Source organism: Triticum urartu, chromosome 2A (genome assembly GCF_056163025.1).
Source record: "Triticum urartu cultivar PI428250 chromosome 2A, HENAU_Tu73, whole genome shotgun sequence".
NCBI lineage: Eukaryota > Viridiplantae > Streptophyta > Magnoliopsida > Poales > Poaceae > Triticum > Triticum urartu.
This window is the reverse complement of record NC_141874.1, coordinates 697131689-697152076: the sequence shown is the minus strand read 5'-3', so window position 1 is coordinate 697152076 and position 20388 is coordinate 697131689. Positions and strand designations below refer to the sequence as shown.

Below are 20388 nucleotides of genomic sequence, written 5' to 3'. Positions count from 1 at the left end.
CATGTCTGCATGTCTCCCGAACCCGTAGGGTCTACACACTTAAGGTTCGATGACGCTAGGGTTATAAAGGAAGTTTGTATGTGGTTACCGAATGTTGTTCGGAGTCCCGGATGAGATCCCGGACGTCACGAGGAGTTCCGGAATGGTCCGGAGGTAAAGATTTATATATGGGAAGTCCTGTTTTGGTCACCGGACAAGTTTCAGGGTCACCGGTATTGTACCGGGACCACCGGAAGGGTCCCGGGGGTCCACCGGGTGGGGCCACCTGCCCCGGGGGGCCACATGGGCTGTAGGGGTGTGCGCCTTGGCCTATATGGGCCAAGGGCACCAGCCCCAAAAGGCCCATGCGCCAAGAGATAAGGAAAGGAAGAGTCCTAAAGGGGGAAGGCACCTCCTAGGTGCCTTAGGGAGGAGGGACTCCTCCCTGGCCGCACCCTTCCTTGGAGGAAGGGCCAAGGCTGTGCCCCCCCTCTCTCCCTTGCCCCTATATATATGTGGGGGTGGGAGGGCAGCCATACCAATGTTCTGGTGCAGCCCTCCCCTTCTCCCAAGTACTTCTCCTCTCCCGTGGTGCTTGGCGAAGCCCTGCAGGATTGCCACGCTCCTCCACCACCACCACGCCGTTGTGCTGCTGCTGGATGGAGTCTTCCTCAACCTCTCCCTCTCTCCTTGCTGGATCAAGGCGTGGGAGACATCGTCGGGCTGTACGTGTGTTGAACGCGGAGGTGTCGTCCGTTCGGCACTAGGATCTCCGATGATTTGGATCACGACGAGTACGACTCCATCAACCCCGTTCTCTTGAACGCTTCCGCGCGCGATCTACAAGGATATGTAGATCCATTCCTCCCTCGTTGCTAGATGACTCCATAGATAGATCTTGGTGACACGTAGGAAAATTTTGAATTTATGCTACGTTCCCCAACAGTGGCATCATGAGCTAGGTCTATGCGTAGTTTCTATGCACGAGTAGAACACAAAAGTAGTTGTGGGCGTTGATTTTGTTCAATATGCTTACCGTTACTAGTCCAATCTTGATTCAGTGGCATTGTGGGATGAAGCGGCCCGGACCGACCTTACACGTACTCTTACGTGAGATTGGTTCCACCGACTGACATGCACTAATTGCATAAGGTGGCTAGCGGGTGTCTGTCTCTCCCACTTTAGTCGGATCAGATTCGATGAAAAGGGTCCTTATGAAGGGTAAATAGCAATTGGCATATCACGTTGTGGTTTTGCGTAGGTAAGAAACGTTCTTGCTAGAAACCCATAGCAGCCACGTAAAACATGCAAACAACAATTAGAGGACGTCTAACTTATGTGATGTGATATGGCCAAAAGGATGTGATGAATGATATATGTGATGTATGAGATTGATCATGTTCTTGTAATAGGAATCACGACTTGCATGTCGATGAGTATGACAACCGGCAGGAGCCATAGGAGTTGTCTTAATTTATTTATGACCTGCGCGTCAACATAAACGTCATGTAATTACTTTACTTTATTGCTAACCGTTAGCTATAGTAGTAGAAGTAATAGTTGACGAGACAACTTCATGAAGACACGATGGTGGAGATCATGATGATGGAGATCATGGTGTCATGCCGGTGACAAGATGATCATGGAGCCCCAAGATGAAGATCAAAGGAGCTATATGATATTGGCCATATCATGTCACTATTATTTGATTACATGTGATGTTTATCATGTATATGCATCTTGTTTACTTAGAACGACGGTAGTAAATAAGATGATCCCTCATAATAATTTCAAGAAAGTGTTCTCCCTAACTGTGCACCGTTGCGACAGTTCGTTCGTTTCTAAGCACCACGTGATGATCGGGTGTGATAGATTCCAACGTTCACATACAACGGGTGTAAGACAGATTTACACACACGAAACACTTAGGTTGACTTGACGAGTCTAGCATGTACAGACATGGCCTCGGAACACAGAAGACCGAAAGGTCGAGCATGAGTCGTATAGAAGATACGATCAACATGAAGATGTTCACCGACGTTGACTAGTCCGTCTCACGTGATGATCGGGCACGGCCTAGTTGACTCGGATCATGTAATCACTTAGATGACTAGAGGGATATCTATCTGAGTGGGAGTTCATAAGATGAACTTAATTATCCTGAACATAGTCAAAAGGTCTTCGCAAATTATGTCGTAGCTCGCGCTTCAGTTCTACTGTTTAGATATGTTCCTAGAGAAAATTTAGTTGAAAGTTGATAGTAGCAATTATGCGGACTAGGTCCGTAAACTGAGGATTGTCCTTATTGCTTCATAGAAGGCTTATGTCCTTAATGCACCGCTCAGTGTGTTGAACCTCGAACGTTGTCTATGGATGTTGCGAACATCTGACATACACATTTTGATAACTACATGATAGTTCAGTTAAACGGTTTAGAATTGAGGCACCGAAGACGGTTTTGAAACGTCGTGAAACATATGAGATGTTTCGAGGGCTGAAATTGGGATTTCAGGCTCGTGCCCACGTCAAGAGGTATAAGACCTCCGACGATTTTCTTAGCCTACAAACTAAGGAGAAAAGCTCAATTGTTGAGCTTGTGCTCAGATTGTCTGAGTACAACAATCATTTGAATCGAGTGGGAGTTGATCTTCCAGATGAGATAGTGATGTTTCTCCGAAGTCATTACCACCAAGCTGCTAGAGCTTTGTGATGAACTATGATATATCAGGGACATATATGATGATCCTTAAGATATTCGCGATGTTTGACACCACAAAAGTAGAAATCAAGAAGGAGCATCAATTGTTGATGGTTGGTGAAACCACTAGTTTCAAGAAGGGCAAGGGCAAGAAGGGATACTTCATGAAACGGCAATTCAGCTGCTGGTCTAGTGAAGAAACCCAAGGTTGAACCCAAACCCGAGACTAAGTGCTTCTGTAATAAGGGGAACAACCACTGGAGCAGAATTACCCTAGATACTTGGTAGATGAGAAGGCTGGCAAGGTCGATAGAAGTATATTGGATATACATTGTGTTGATGTGTACTTTACTAGTACTCCTAGTAGCACCAGGGTATTAGATACCGGTTCGGTTGCTAAGTGTTAGTAACTCGAAATAAAAGCTACGGAATAAACGGAGACTAGCTAAAGGTGAGCTGACGATATGTGTTGGAAGTGTTTCCAATGTTGATATGATCAAGCATCGCACGCTCCCTCTACCATCGAGATTGATGTTAAACCTAAATAATTGTTATTTGGTGTTTGCGTTGAGCATAGACATGATTGGATTATGACTATCGTGATACGATTATTCATTTAAGGAGAATAATGGTTACTCTGTTTATTTGAATAATACCTTCAATGGTCTTACACCTGAAATGAATGGTTTATTGAATCTCGATCGTAGTGATACACATGTTCATGCCAAAAGATATAAGATAGTAATGATAGAACCACCTACTTGTGGCACTGCCACGTAAGTCATATCGGTATAAAACGCATGAAGAAGCTCTATGTTGATGGATCTTTGGGCTCAGTCGTTTTTGAAAAGTTTGAGACATGCGAACCATCTCTATTGGTGTATATGCATGAAGAAACTCCATGCAAATGGACCGTTTGGACTCACTTGATTTTGAATCACTTGAGACATGCAAATCATACCACATGGGCAAGATGACTGAAAGCCTCGTTTTCAGTAAAATGGAACTAGAAAACAACTTGTTGGAAGTAATACATTTTGATGTGTGCAGTCCAATGAGTGCTGAGGCATGTAGTGGATATCGTTATGTTCTTACTTCACAGATGATTTGAGTAGATGTTGAGTATATTTACTTGATGAATCACGAGTCTGAATTATTGAAAGGTTCAAGTAATTTCAGGGTGAAGTTGAAAGATCGTCGTGACAAGAGGATAAAAGATCTATGATATGATCATAGAGATGAATATCTGAATTACGAGTTTGGCACAGAATTAAGACATTGTGGAAATTGTTTCACAACTAATACAGCCTGGAACACCATAGTGTGATGGTGTGTCCGAACATCATAACTGCACCCTATTGGATATGATGCATACCATGATGTCTCTTATCGAATTACCACGATAGTTTATGGGTTAGGAATTAGAGACAACCACATTCACTTTAAATAGGGCACCACGTAATTCCGATAAGATGACACCGTATGAACTATGGTTTAGAGAAACCTAAGCTGGCATTTCTTAAAAGTTTGGGGCTGCGACGCTTATGTGAAAAAGTTTCAGGCTGATAAGTTCGAACCCAAAGAGGATAAATGCATCTTCATAGGACACCCAAAACAGTTGGGTATACCTCTTGTCTCAGATCCGAAAGCAATAAGGGATTGTTTCTGGAATCGGGTCCTTTCTCGAGGAAAAGTTTCTCTCGAAAGAATTGAGTGGGAGGATGGTGGAGACTTGATAAGGTTATTGAACCGTCTCTTCAACTAGTGTGTAGCAGGGCACAGGAAGTTGTTCTTGTGGCACCTACATCAATTGAAGTGGAAGCTTATGATAGTGATCATGAAACTTCAGATCAAGTCACTACCAAACCTCGTGGGATGACAAGGATGCGTGCTACTTCAGAGTGGTACGTAATCCTGTCTTGGAAGTTATGTTGCTAGACAACAATAAACCTACGAGCTATGGAGAAGCGGTGGTGGGCCCGGATTCCGATAAATGGCTCGAGGCCATAAAATCCGAGAGAGGATCCATGTATGGAAACAAAGTGTAGACTTTGACAGAACAGCTCGATGGTCGTGAGGCTGTTGAGTACATATGGATTTTAAAAGGAAGACGGACAATGATGGTAAATGTCACCATTAAGAAAGCTCAACTTGTCGTTAAGATGTTTTTCCGACAAGTTCAAGGAGTTGACTGCGATGAGACTTTCTCACCCGTAGCGATGCTAAGAGTCTGTTGGAATTATATTAGCGATTACTGCATTATTTATGAAATCTTGCAGATAGGATATCAAAACATTGTTTCCTCGACGATTTTGAGGAAAGGTTGTATGTGATACAACCGGAAGGTTTTGTCAATCCTGTAAGATGCTAACAAGTATGCCAAGCTCCAGCAATCCTTCTAAGGACTGGAGTAAGCATCTCGGAGTTGGAATGTATGCTTTGATGATGATCAAAGATTTTTGGGTGTATACAAAGTTTATGAGAAACTTGTATTTCCAAAGAAGTGAGTGGGAGCACTATAGAATTTCTGATGAATATATGTTGTTGACATATTGTTGATCAGAAATGACGTAGAATTTCTGGAAAGCATATAGGGTTATTTGGAAAGTGTTTTTCAATGGAAAGCATGGATTAAGCTACTTGAACATTGAGCATCAAGATCTATAAGGATAGATCAAAACGCTTAATGGTACTTTCAAATGAGAACATACCTTGACATGATCTTGAAGGTGTTCAAGATGGATCAGTCAAAGAAGGAGTTCTTGCCTGAGTTGTAAGGTATGAAGTTAAGACTTAAAGCTCGACCACGGCAGAATAGAGAGAAAGGACGAAGGTCGTCCCCTATGCTTAGACATAGTCTCTACAGTATGCTATGCTGTGTACCGCACCTGAAGTGTGCCTTGCCATGAGTCAGTCAAGGGGTACAAGAGTGATCCAAGAATGGAACACAGGACAGCGGGCAAAGTTATCCTTAATAACTAGTGGACTAAGGAATTTTCTCGATTATGGAGGTGGTAAAAGAGTTCGTCGTAAAGGGTTACGTCGATGCAAGCTTAACACCTATCCGGATAGCTCTGAGTAGAGATACCGGATACGTATAATGGAGCAACAATTTAGAATAGTTTCAAGTAGAACAGTTATTTGGAATAGCTCCAAATAGAACGTGGTAGCTGCATCTAGGAGATGACATAGAGATTTGTAAAGCACACACGGATCTGACGGGTTCAGACCCGTTGACTATAACCTCTCTCACAAGCATAACATGATCAAACCCAGAACTCTTGGGTGTTAGTCACATGGGGATGTGACCTTGAGTGTTAATCACATATCGATGTGAACTGGATTATTGACTCTAGTGCAAGTGGAAGACTGTTGGAAATATGCCCTAGAGGCAATAATAAATTGATTATTATTATATTTCCTTGTTCATGATAATCGTTTATTATCCATGCTAGAATTGTATTGATAGGAAACTCAGATACGTGTGTGGATACATAGACAACACCATGTCCCTAGTAAGCCTCTAGTTGACTAGCTCGTTGATCAATAGATGGTTACGGTTTCCTGACCATGGACATTGGATGTCGTTGATAACGGGATCACATCATTAGGAGAATGATGTGATGGACAAGACCCAATCCTAAGCATAGCACTAGATCGTGTAGTTCGTATGCTAAAGCTTTTCTAATGTCAAGTATCATTTCCTTAGTCCATGAGATTGTGCAACTCCCGGATACCGTAGGAGTGCTTTGGGTGTACCAAACGTCACAACGTAACTGGGTGGCTATAAAGGTACACTACGGGTATCTCCGAAAGTGTCTATTGAGTTGGCACGAATCGAGACTGGGATTTGTCACTCCGTGTGACGGAGAGGTATCTCTGGGCCCACTCGGTAGGACATCATCATAATGTGCACAATGTGATCAAGGAGTTGATCACGGGATGATGTGTTACGAAACGAGTAAAGAGACTTGCCGGTAACGAGATTGAACAAGGTATCGGGATACCGACGATCGAATCTCGGGCAAGTATCATACCGATAGACAAGGGAATTGTATACGGGATTGATTAAGTCCTTGACATCGTGGTTCATCCGATGAGATCATCGTGGAACATGTGGGAGCCAACATGGGTATCCAGATCCCGCTGTTGGTTATTGACCGGAGAACGTCTCGGTCATGTCTGCATGTCTCCCGAACCCGTAGGGTCTACACACTTAAGGTTCGATGACGCTAGGGTTATAAAGGAAGTTTGTATGTGGTTACCGAATGTTGTTCGGAGTCCCGGATGAGATCCCGGACGTCACGAGGAGTTCCAGAATGGTCCGGAGGTAAAGATTTATATATGGGAAGTCCTGTTTTGGTCACCGGACAAGTTTCGGGGTCACCGGTATTGTACCGGGACCACCGAAAGGGTCCCGGGGGTCCACCGGGTGGGGCCACCTGCCCCGGGGGCCACATGGGCTGTAGGGGTGTGTGCCTTGGCCTATATGGGCCAAGGGCACCAGCCCCAAGAGGCCCATGCGCCAAGAGATAAGGAAAGGAAGAGTCCTAAAGGGGGAAGGCACCTCCTAGGTGCCTTGGGGAGGAGGGACTCCTCCCTGGCCGCACCCTTCCTTGGAGGAAGGGCCAAGGCTGCGCCCCCCCTCTCTCCCTTGCCCCTATATATATGTGGGGGGTGGGAGGGCAGCCATACCAATGTTCTGGTGCAGCCCTCCCCTTCTCCCAAGTACTTCTCCTCTCCCGTGGTGCTTGGCGAAGCCCTGCAGGATTGCCACGCTCCTCCACCACCACCACGCCGTTGTGCTGCTGCTGGATGGAGTCTTCCTCAACCTCTCCCTCTCTCCTTGCTGGATCAAGGCGTGGGAGACATCGTCGGGCTGTACGTGTGTTGAACGTGGAGGTGCCGTCCGTTCGGCACTATGATCTCCGGTGATTTGGATCACGACGAGTACGACTCCATCAACCCCGTTCTCTTGAACGCTTCCGCGCGCGATCTACAAGGGTATGTAGATCCACTCCTCCCTCGTTGCTAGATGACTCCATAGATAGATCTTGGTAACACGTAGGAAAATTTTGAATTTATGCTACGTTCCCCAACACTCCACTCTTTTTCTTCTTCGATTCAATTGTGGAGCGGCGAAAAATAATACGTTTCTATTTCTCCCCTAAGTCGGCTAAGATGGGCTTATTCCGAAACACTCTTTTCGTTCTTCCCATTTGATTGTGGCATGGAGGTGAGAATGAAACTATGAAGCGGCAAACTGAACTATGATCATTTTGCAAAGACTGTATGATTGAAAGCATAATTCTTTTTCATCTTGGGAATAATTGTCGTGGATCATAAATTAAATAATGGTTTATATTTTAGTCTATGCTAGGGAAGTTAAATTTTCTCTCGCTGCAACGCACAGGTATTTTTGCTAGTTACTTAAAAATCATGTTCAACATTAACTCAACTGAATCTTATCAAACCATGTCCTACATTAATAACTCAATCAAATCAAATCAAATATTCTCAAAATATGAACTATATCAAACTTTCCTTTCCTTCCCTATCCATACCCAAATCATATCAAAACCTGAACTAAATGAAAACTTTCTTTGCTTTCCCCTACTCATATAATCAAACCAAACCAAATTTGGTTTCGCCGCCTCCCCTTTCTTTGGTTTAGAATAATCTAAACTGAATCGGTACTTTTCTTGAAAACTAAGTTCTACATCAACTCAATCAAATCTTATCAAAATCAGTTTTGCTAAAGCACATCTAGATGTGCCATAAGTATTGCACATCTAAGTCCTATGTCATTGATCTTGCGTTGAGATTCGTGTGGATATTTTTCTTTTCCTCTTTATACTTGATTCACTCATTTAGATGTGCAATAACTAGAGCACATCTAGATGTGCCCTAGACACACCCTATCAAAATCATGTTTTGCACTAACTCAATCATATCAAATAAAATCTTTCAAAATGTTAATTAAACCAAAACTTTCCTTGTGTTCTCCTATTCATACTCATTTACCGAAATATCAACTAATTCAAAACTTTCATTACCTTACTCTATCCATAATGAAATCAAATCTTAACAAAATCTAGAATATGATGGATGCAAGATATATGTCAAACACGATTGATGTTGATCCTCTAAAATATGTATGTCGTTGCACGAGCAATTATCCAGTGAAATTAAAGACTCGATTGAGCAATTCCTCCAAGGTTGGCGGCTTCCACTCTTGTCTAGCCTCTGTCATCGCCGTCCTCTTCCTCAGAAGCACCGGCTGCTCATTCGTCGGAGGGCAATGGTCACCGCCCACCGACTTGTTGTCTTTATCATGCGGCGCCGACGTAAGTGTGCCCGTCGAGTCCTTCTCCTTCCTAGCTTTGATAATGTCCAGCGCCGACTTGACGGCCCGGTTCCGCGCGGCGTGCTTGTTCTTGCCGTATGTCGCGACCGCCACCGTCTCCCCGTCGATGACCACCTTCACAGTGTGGCTCTTGGCCCAGTCTTTCTTCACGATCTTGGCCTGCATCTTGCCCCGGCATAGCTCGTTGAATTCCATCATCGGCTGCTTCCCCACCATCTCCGGCCCGATCAGCGGGTCTGCAAGACGCCTGAACGCCCGCCAGACCTGCTCGTTGTCGCCGTCGGAGTCGACGAACACGGCACCGATGAGCGACTCGACGATGTCGGAGAGGCACTTGGGCGCCCTGACTTGCCCGTTGGAGTGGACCGGGTAGGCGGCGATTTCCGCCGCGAAGTCCTTGGCGTGCTGCTTGAGGAAGGGCGTCGCGTGGCGGAGGAAGAGATGGAGGCCGTGCGCGACGGCGGCGCGAGCGAGCTTCTCGCGGTCGACGTTGAGGCTGTGGAGGCGGGTGAGCGGGCCCGGGCGCAGCGCCGGGTGCGCGCTGTACAGGTGGCTCGCCACCACCACGTTGATGGCGCGGTCGCCCAGGAACTCGAGCCGCTCGTACGTCGCGCCCGCGCCGCCGGCCCGCGACCCGCTGAAGGAGCCGTGCGTGAGTGCCGCCTCTACCAGGGCCTTGTCCGCGAAGGTGTAACCCAGGATGGCCTCCACGGCGGCGATGGCGTCGGGAGCTTTGGTCCGCGCCTCCATCGCCGCACCAGCCGGCACCTTCTTTTTCGCCGCCACGCCGGGCGAGGCGCGTGCGTGTTTGTCGGCCGAGACGTTGACAGGGTCGAAGACATTGCTCTGTGACGCCTCCTCTTCCGCCGCCGCACCAACCAGCGCGCCGGTGTGCCTGCCAGTGCCGGCCCCAACGTCGATGCTCAGCGAGGCCTCGATCGCATCTGCCCTTTCCCCATCTGCGTGCGCGTGGCCGTTGCTCGGTGCGAAGGTCGACGTGGCGACGGCGTGCACCTCATCTCGTACCTTGCCGACGGCGAACTTTGATGCGACCATGATCGGCTCGTAAAGTCTTGTCAATGTCTCCGCATCGGCGGCTATATAGTCGTCGTCCTCGTCTGCAGGCACATCTATATCTATATCTATACTACTATTAAAAGAGCAAACATAATTTTCCCTAACTCCACACAATAAATTGTACACAGGATAATCAGAACCCTCTAATCAAATCAACTTAAACTTATCCTACTGTCCATATTGCATCAACAGTGAGCCATCCAAATCAACGTCCGAGATCAAACGTTCTGCCGAGCAGATGGTCTGCCACTTTTTGTCCTCCGCGTCCTGGTCCTCGCGTGCGACACCCTGAATTTCCGGATCGACAAGGACCGATCGATTTTTCCCCTTCCTCCTGTGCCGCTCGCGTGGGCGGCTCTGAAGGCGCTAACCCTAGCCCCGTGAGTGCCTCCCTCCCCGAGCTCCCCTGGCTGTCGACGCCGGCGGCGGTGGCGGCGCCCGGCCGTCGTAGGCGGCGGGCGAAGTCGGTGCGCCCCGACGGGCCTCCCACGCGCGGGGGAGTGGCGTCATGCGGGCGACGCGGTGGTCTCTCCGGTGTGGAGGCGGGTGGCGCGGCGGGCGGTGAGGTGCGCACAGGGAGGCGGAGCACGGCCGCGGGATTGTGGATGAGGTGCTGGTGTGCGGCGCTTCTCCTGAGAGCGCCTGGCGGTTGTCGGAGGGGGCGGCGCGCCCGGGCATCGAGGCGGCTGATCTCGACCAGGTGGGCTGCACAAGCGGCGGTCGGCAGCGGGCTCAGATTGCGTCGGCGGCGGCGGGGTCTATCTTCTCCGTCGATCAGCGACGGCGTGGGACACCCCGGGCTCGGCCGTGAAGATGGATTTCTCCGGCTAGGCAATCGACTCCGCAAATCTGTTCCTCGAACTCGCACCAGGGATGCATAATGCCCCTGCGCCCGTTCCTACAGGGAGGCACACTGGTAGGGACTGCACCATGTAGCGTCTGGATACCCACCACATGTTCGATGAGTTCCCCTAATTGATTTCTCTATATAGCTAGCCCTCTCTCTATTTCAGTCTCTCTGTGTTCATATATTCCACGCCTTTGTTCATCCATATATGATCTTTTTTTGTTTCGGTTTTTTGCTAGATTTAACACTGACATTTGTTCAAATCCTGTCCAGGTTGAACCACTGAAAGGGAGCACATAAAGCTGCAGAGGCAACAACTCCAAAGGAATCAGTATGGTGTTGTGTTTCTATATGTTCAGTGTGGCTAGAAACCAACATGCTTACTGCTAAATTTCTTGCAGGTGTGATTGCTGTAATTTGAGAAGGCACTGATATAACACTGATATTACTGAAGAAATCATTTCTGCAACACTCGATCTTGAGTCTGCACTTGCTAACAGAGATGCACCCAAAACACGATACTCCTGATTGTTTGATTGGTAACAATCCTCTCGCAGAAAACTCTAATTAGATTCCTTTTACTTTCCAAATCTTGACATTTTGCATTTTAATTATTAGCCTATATGCACGGTATCATAGAAAATTATTGCTAATGTCTACATTGGAAAGGATCCAAACTATAAACAAGTAATTGGTGATGTTATCCACTAGGGCTTTCTTTCACAACTCACTGCCGATGTTGTTAATTTATCTTGCATCTCCGCCTCCTTGGCATTATCCTTTTTGTAGTTAAGCATGAACATGATTTAGATGCTCATATTCAGGTAGCATTCTTGGGTGAGCTATTGATTTTTGTTTCAGTGCGAGACAATTTTTTAATATTATTATTTTGCTCCTCATTTTGTCTAGGTAGCATAGGATTATACCACCGATAATTCTTATTAGGATTTGCTGCACAACAAGCATGGTGCACGCACATGCCTGCATGTTTGTCAATATTCTATCAGAAGCAGTTTGCTGCGCACTTAAGTGTAACAGAAGGTGTGCTACTGTTTCCACATCTCCTTGTGCGAATCACTAATATTTTTTTCCAAGTCTTTTCTTCCTTTTTGTAATGACCCTGAAATAGTTTCAGCATTGGAGTCAGTTTCTTCGTTGTCTTCAGTGTTCTTATGGCGAAGGAAGTCCCCGGTTTGTATAGGCGATTGTGTGCACATGAATATTTTTCATAATATACAATTAAATTTTATAGTAAACACTTCTATGATGGTGAAGTTTTTTCTGGATCTGACCAAGATGGACAATGTAACCTGGGACAATACTTTGTATCATAGGAAATTTTCCAAGTCTTCAGTGTTCTTATCTTCGACATATTCAGTGTTCTTTCCTTCAGGATCCCTGTAATTTTTTTTCAGCATGACTTAGCACAGTTAACTGAAGATGTTCCGTCATCTAAACATGCTAATGGCCAAGCAAATATTCAGGTATACCGGAAACCTCTGTAGCTATACAAATATAACTTGGTAGCACACTTTACTGTAGTAAGATGTTTATATGCAAAAGTATTAAAAACTGATATACCAAGACTACCGTGAGTCATGCATGTCCGTGCCTTCCAGGTGATGTGCCCAACATTCTTCTGCACAAGAATGGCTATGGGAGCTGAGCGTGAACCATATATATCACTTTGATTAAAGTTGGGTAATTTGAGGTGTGCCTGCTGGTTATGCAAAAAATATATTTTGTCTAGCAATTGTTTTCTATTGTTGTGGTTAAGCTTGAATCAGATTTTGTTGTATACTATGAAGAGTTACAGCAACATGAAGAGACTGGATTTTCTACTCTCGGGTGTACTACACCCGAGTTAGCAAAAACTTTGAAAAAAGTTTATCAAACGAAATCCAAAAAATCTGAAATTTTGCTACATCAAACTTTATCATATGTTTGAGGTTCGTGTCAAGTTTCATCGAAAAATAACATCCGAGGAGCTCTCACCGAAAAAAACAAAATCGCTGCTGAAAGTTTTGTGCACTGTTTGAGCAGTGATTTTGTTATTTTTGGTGAGAGCTCCTCAGATGTTATATTTAGATGAAATTTTGCAAGGACCTCACACATCTGATAATGTTTTATGTCCCAAAAGTTTAGATTTTTTGGACAATGTTTGATCACATTTTTTCAATCTTTTGCTAACTCGGGTGTACTACACCCGAGAGTAGCCACTACTTTCCGCAACATGAAGCTGTCACACCATCTCACTTTGGATGCCTGCAGGCTGGAGCCGAGTCGCGTTTGGTCACACATTGGAGCTGTTCTTGTGAACTTGGGTGATGAGCGGGTGGCATTTGTACCTAAAGGGTATCGAGTGTCGAATGTTTTTTTATCTCCTTTGTTATTCTGATTGTGCGATTCACATTATCAATCATTCGACAATTATAGTTTTGATGTTATAGTTCCATCTCAATCATTCATTTGAGATTTACATATATATGATTTGTGCACAGGATGACCAAATACTGCAGAGGAACTTTTTAATCGATGATGGGAAATCATGGTGGTTTATGATCCTTGCAAGTGTATGAGAATATCTTTGCCACATCACAGGACAAACAATTTGAAAGAGAGTTGTAGTGAAAGTTGGCTATCATGATGTGAACTTGCATATTTTAATCCAAACGACGTATTTGAATCATGTGTTTAGTGTCCTTTGTGAATATGTGTTTGCACTGTGGTCATTTTCCTACTATGTACGGTCTACACTTGCAATGCAAAGCTGTATAGAATAGGACAAGATCATTTCCCTGCTCCATTACTTGCATGTCTCCTTTAATCCTATTTTATATTCTTCTCTAAAAACAGCAGTGCAAAATATACTCCATCCGTTCCTAAATTTAAGTCCTTTCAAAGATTTGATCTTGTTTTGTGCTATGGTCTGCAAATTATGCAGACGGTTTTTGCATTCAATAAGTGCTGAAACACATAGCACTCTTTCGGTAGGCTAAGTGCCCCCTTTCTTGTTCAGCTGGGCTATGTTCACTCTGAATGTAACTTGCACGCTTATATATTAAAGAGTACATGGGTTATAGACTAATGTCCAGCTTATAGAGATAATACAATGTATGATAATGCAGTGAGAATTTACACAACTTTAACAGTTAACCCAGGCACATCTGTTGCTGGAACCTTGCATGCTGAAACAAGATAAGATGTGTTCTCAATAAAAAAGCATATCATTTGTGAAATGTTGGTTTTAAAGTAACCTTGTGAAAACAAAGTTGTATACATCCTTGCTAAAGAATTACGTGCGTTGCATGTGCACGCTTACTAGTTGGAAGTAATAATTCGGTGTTAGGTTTTAAGAAGCTTCCAAAAAAAGTGTTAGGTTTTAAGATCGTCTCGTGCTCGTCTCATCTCAAACGAAAAAAAAAGATCGTCTCGTGTTAAACGAAAATTACGGAAAGAGCTCATGCATACGCCTAGTCCTGGCCATCTCCGGCCCAACCCTGTCGGCCCACCCAGGCCCGGCCCTAAAATCCAGGGCCTAGGCCCAATGGGCTTGCCCATGGGACGGGCTTGGGCCTGAGTTTTTAGCCCACCAGCAGGGCTTGGACGGGCTTGGGCTTGGGATATTGGCATTTTAAGGAAGAGGCCCGGTCCATGGCCCTAAGCCCTAAGGGCTTTTTAAGGCTTTTTACCAAATGGGCCAGGCTTGGGCTTGAAAAGTAGGCCTGGTGATAGGGCATGGGAGGGCCTGGGCCTCAGTTTTCTGCCATGGGCTTTTTAAGGCCTGGCCCAAGCCTGGCCCGGCCCGGCCCATGGCCAGGTACTGATACAACCCAGCTCGATTTAGCCCCCGCCCGTTCGTCAATAATTAAGACGGCAATACGTGAATGCAATGTTACGGAGGACGGGCTCGCTGTTTTTTCAAAAAAAGTACTAGGACAATGCCCACACGTGCAACGAGATATAAATATGGTAAAGTAAATTAAAGTGAAATTTGCTCAGAAGGTAAATAAATTAAGGTGATTGATTATCAGATGAAAACATTGGACGAAGGGGTCGTGGGAACAAAAATAAAAGACGAAACCTTACATTCGTTTTAAATAAGTACTCCCTCTATAAAGAAATATAAAAGCGTTTAGATCACTGCTTTAGTGATCTAAATACTCTTATATTTCTTTACGGAGGAAGTAGTAGAGAAAAAAAAATCAGAAAGCATACTTCAAAGTTGCAAAAAAATATATTTGTGAGAACTTGTTCGTGTTCACAATGAGTCTGTAAAAAATTATTTGAAAATATAATAATTTGTAAGCTAAAACAAATCTCAACCCAAGAAGAGAAAAAAACCATTATGATATAGTAATATATATATATTTCTCTTTTTTGTTCGTCAAGTATGGAGTATATATTATTATTAGCAACCTAATTGTCCGTGTGTTGCAATGGAGGCGGACATGTTTTATTTATTCAATACCAATTACGAGTGCCTCAATTAAGATGATGAATAGGGAAGAGATTCTGAAGGAGCCATGTTGAATATTTGAGGAATTTTTTGAAGGGGAACAAAGATGAAAATCAAAAAAAAAATCTATGAAACACCCAAGATGAGATGTAAAGCTATGAGAGGGGAGTGGTGTCTACATACCCTTGTACGCCGAAAGCGTTAACGATCTAGAGATCGTGGTTGGTGTAGTCGTACTCGTGTCGCGATCCAATCCGATCCAAGTACCGCACGTGCAGCACCTTCGAGTTTAGCACACGTACGGCTCGGTGGTGTCCTCTCCTTGATCCAACAAGTGAGGGTGTGATACGTCCATTTTGCATCATGCTTTTATATCGATATTTATTGCATTATGGGCTGTTATTACACATTATGTCACAATACTTATGCATATTCTCTCTTATTTTATAAGATTTACATAAAGAGAGAGAATGCCGGCAGATGGGATTCCGGGCTGGAAAATGAGCAAATATTTGAAACCTATTCTGCACAGCTTCAAAAGTTCTGAAACTTCACGAAAGACATTTTCAGAATATATAAAAAATACCGAGCGCAAGAAGTTCACCAGGGGCCACACCCTGCCCACGAGGGTGGGGGGCGTGCCCTACCCCCTGGGCGCGCCCCCTACCTCGTGGGCCTCCTGGTGGCCCTCCGATGTCCATCTTCTGCTATATGAAGTCTTTTGATGAGAAAAAAATTATAAGCCATCTTCTCGGACGAAACTCCGCCGCCAGGAGGCGGAGCCTTGGCGGAACGAATCTAGGGCTCCGGCAGAGCTGTTCTGCCGGGGAAACTTCTCTCCGGAAGGGGGAAATCATCGCCATCGTCATCACCAACGCTCCTCTCATCGGGAGAGGGCAATCTCCATCAACATCTTCATCAGCACCATCTCCTCTCAAAACCCTAGTTCATCTCTTGTATCCAATTCTTGTCTCCAAGTCCAGGATTGGTGCTAGTAGGTTGCTAGTAGTGTTAATTACTCCTTGTAGTTAATGCTAGTTGGTTTATTTGATGGAAAATCATATGTTCAGATCCTATATGCATATTAATACCCCTCTGATTATGAACATGATTATGCTTTGTGAGTAGTTACGTTGTTCCTGAGGGCATGGGAGAAGTCTTGCTATTAGTAGTCATGTGAATTGGTATTCGTTCGATATTTTGATGAGTTGTATGTTGTCTCTCCTCTAATGGTGTTATGTGAACGTCGAATACATGACACTTCACCATTATTTGGGCCTAGAGGAAGGCATTGGGAAGTAATAAGTAGATGATGGGTTGCTAGAGTGACAGAAGTTTAAACTCTAGTTTATGCGTTGCTTCGCAAGGAGGTGATTTGGATCCATATGTTTCATGCTATGGTTAGGTTTATCTTAATACTTTTGTTGTAGTTGCGGATGCTTGCAATAGAGGTTAATCATAAGTGGGATGCTTGTCCAAGTAAGGACAATACCCAAGCACCGGTCCACCCACATACCAAATCTTTTATATCTAAATAGCTAGCCCCCACTAACTATTTCTCTCAACATGCAAGCATGCCACATCATCCCATAGCATGCATGAGAAAATGCCCGCCTCCACTATCATATGTCTCCCATCATGCAAGCATGTCACTTCATCATTAAACATGCATGAAAAAAAGACTCATCTCAACATGCAAACATCCAAAAGAATTTTCATTCTACTATGCTATTTATTGTTAATAAAAAAATTACAATTATATAGTAATCAAACATAATAAATTATATGTATTTTCAGTTTTAGCTTTTTATATTATTACTTCAGTTATTCATTATTCATACAACGAATCACATTGAAATATGTTGCAAAATATTCCCGCAACAACGTGCGGGGCATCATCTAGTTATCAAAGTGTTGGGTAACGTAGTAATTTCAAAAAATTCCTACGCACACGTAGGATCATGGTGATGCATAGCAACGAGAGGGAAGAGTGTTGTCTACATACCCTCGTAGACCGTTCGCGGAAGCATTATATTTTTTGAAATATGTTGCAAAATATTCCTGCAACAACGTGCAGGGCATCATCTAGTTATCAAAGTGTTGGGTAACGTAGTAATTTCAAAAAATTCCTACGCACACGTAGGATCATGGTGATGCATAGCAACGAGAGGGAAGAGTGTTGTCTACATACCCTCGTAGACCGTTCGCGGAAGCGTTATATCAACGCGGTTGATGTAGTCGTACGTCTTCACGATCCGACTGATCCAAGTACCAAAAGCACGGCACCTCCGAGTTCTGCACACGATCGGCTCGGTGACGTCCTCGCCTTCTCGATCCAGCAAGAGGGGCAAAGTAGTAGATGAGTTCCGGCAGCACGACGGCGTGGTGACGGTGTTGGTGAAGAACAATCTCCGCAGGGCTTCGCCTAAGCACTACGAAAACTATGACGGAGGATAAACTAGAGGGGACGGGGTAGCCAGCACATGGCTTGGTGTTTCTTGATGTTTCTTTGGTGCTAGCCCTGCCCCTCTATTTATATGTTGAGCCCTGGGGTCGAAACTTGGAGCAAAAGCCTCCTCAAAGTCGGTTTTGCCCGAAAGGCAAGAGTCCCATTCAGACTCCAGGACCAAACGCCACAATCCTTGGCGTCTGGCCCAGACGCCATGGGCCTCGGCGTCTCGCCCAGGGCAAGACGCCAGGGTCTCCGACGTTTGGCCCCCTGGCCTCCGCAAAACTCCTTTTGCACCTGTAGAGCACCTTTATAATCACCCAGTTATGTTGTGACGTTTGGTGGCACACAAAGTGTTCCTCTGGTAAACGAGAGTTGCATAATCTCATAGTCATAGGAACATGTATAAGTGTAACACCCTCGATGCGGCTATATCTCCTACGTGTCGAAGCACGACTTAGAGGCATAACCGCATTGAAAGCAATGTCGCAAGTAAGGTAATCTTCACAATAACCCATGTAAATAGATAAAAGGGGTAAAGGTACATAGTGTTGGGGAACGTAGTAATTTCAAAAAATTTCCTACGCACACGCAAGATCATGGTGATGCATAGCAACGAGAGGGGAGAGTGTGATCTACGTACCCTTGTAGATCGACAACGGAAGCGTTAACTTGGTTGATGTAGTCGTACGTCTTCACGGCCCGACCGATCAAGCACCGAAACTACGGCACCTCCGAGTTCTAGCACACGTTCAGCTCGATGACGATCCCCGGACTCCGATCCAGCAAAGTGTCGGGGAAGAGTTCCGTCAGCACACGGCGTGGTGACGATCTTGATGTACTACTGTCGCAGGGCTTCGCCTAAGCACCGCTACAATATTATCGAGGACTATGGTGGAAGGGGGCACTGCACACGGCTAAGAATATGATCACGTGGATCAACTTGTGTCCTTAGGGGCGCCCCTTGCCTCCGTATATAAAGGTTCAAAAGGGAGGGGCCGGCCGGCCAAGAGGAGGCGCGCCAGGAGGAGTCCTACTCCCTCCGGGAGTAGGACTCCCCCCTTTCCTAGTTGGAATAGGATTCGCGGAGGGGGGGAAAGAGGAGAGAGAGGAGGAAGGGGGGCCGGCCCCCTCTCCTTGTCCTATTCGGACCAAGGGGGGGAGGGGCGCGCGGCCCATCTTTGTCCACCTCTCCTCTCTTCCGCTAAGGCCCACTAAGGCCCATATTCCTCCCGGGGGGGGGGGGGGGGTTCCGGTAACCTCCCGGTAATCCGGTAAAATCCTGATTTCACCCGGAACACTTCCGATATCCAAACATAGGCTTCCAATATATCAATCTTTATGTCTCGACTATTTCGAGACTCCTCGTCATGTCCGTGATCACATCCGGGACTCCGAACAACCTTTGGTACATCAAAACGCATAAACTCATAATATAACTGTCATCGAAACCTTAAGCGTGCGGACCCTACGGGTTCGAGAACAATGTAGACATGACCGAGACACGTCTCCGGTCAATAACCAATAGCGGAACCTGGATGCTCATATTGGCTCCTACATATTCTACGAAGATCTTTTATCGGTCAGACCGCATAACAACATACGTTGTTCCCTTTGTCATCGGTATGTTACTTGCCCGAGATTCGATCGTCGGTATCCCATACCTAGTTCAATCTCGTTATCGGCAAGTCTCTTTACTCGTTCCATAATACATCATCCCGCAACTAACTCATTAGTTGCAATGCTTGCAAGGCTTCAGTGATGTGCATTACCGAGAGGGCCCAGAGATACCTCTCCGACAATCGGAGTGACAAATCCTAATCTCGAAATACGCCAACCCAACATGTACCTTTGGAGACACCTGTAGAGCGTCTTTATAATCACCCAGTTACGTTGTGACGTTTGGTAGCACACAAAGTGTTCCTCCGGCAAACGGGAGTTGCATAATCTCATAGTCATAGGAACATGTATAAGTCATGAAGAAAGCAATAGCAACATACTAAACGATCGGGTGCTAAGCTAATGGAATGGGTCATGTCAATCAGATCATTCAACTAATGATGTGATCCCATTAATCAAATGATAACTCTTTGTCCATGGTTAGGAAACACAACCATCTTTGATTAACGAGCTAGTCAAGTAGAGGCATACTAGTGACACTCTGTTTGTCTATGTATTCACACATGTATTATGTTTCCGGTTAATACATTTCTAGCATGAATAATAAACTTTTATCATGATATAAGGAAATAAATAATAACTTTATTATTGCCTCTAGGGCATATTTCCTTCAGTCTCCCACTTGCACTAGAGTCAATAATCTAGATTATACTGTAATGATTCTAACACCCATGGAGCCTTGGTGCTGATCATGTTTTGCTCGTGGAAGAGGCTTAGTCAACGGGTCTGCTACATTCAGATCCGTATGTATCTTGCAAATCTCTATGTCTCCCACCTGGACTAGATCCCAGATGGAATTGAAGCGTCTTTTGATGTGCTTGGTTCTTTTGTG

The 20388-nt window shown here is 45.1% G+C and overlaps 1 long non-coding RNA gene across 8 annotated transcripts; it reads left to right on the top strand.

Annotated features, from left to right (window-relative positions):
* The first annotated feature begins 10377 nt into the window (after positions 1-10377).
* Positions 10378-13774, top strand: LOC125539821 (uncharacterized). 8 transcript variants are annotated; one of them, XR_015617450.1, is made up of 5 exons: positions 10379-11037; positions 11242-11299; positions 11370-12679; positions 13240-13323; positions 13470-13774. It is a non-coding gene; the product is annotated as an uncharacterized LOC125539821 (long non-coding RNA). The 8 variants fall into 8 exon arrangements; XR_015617445.1 differs by having other exon boundaries at positions 10378-11037; positions 11370-13323; XR_015617447.1 differs by having other exon boundaries at positions 11370-12452; positions 12588-13679.
* Positions 13775-20388: the final 6614 nt, after the last annotated feature.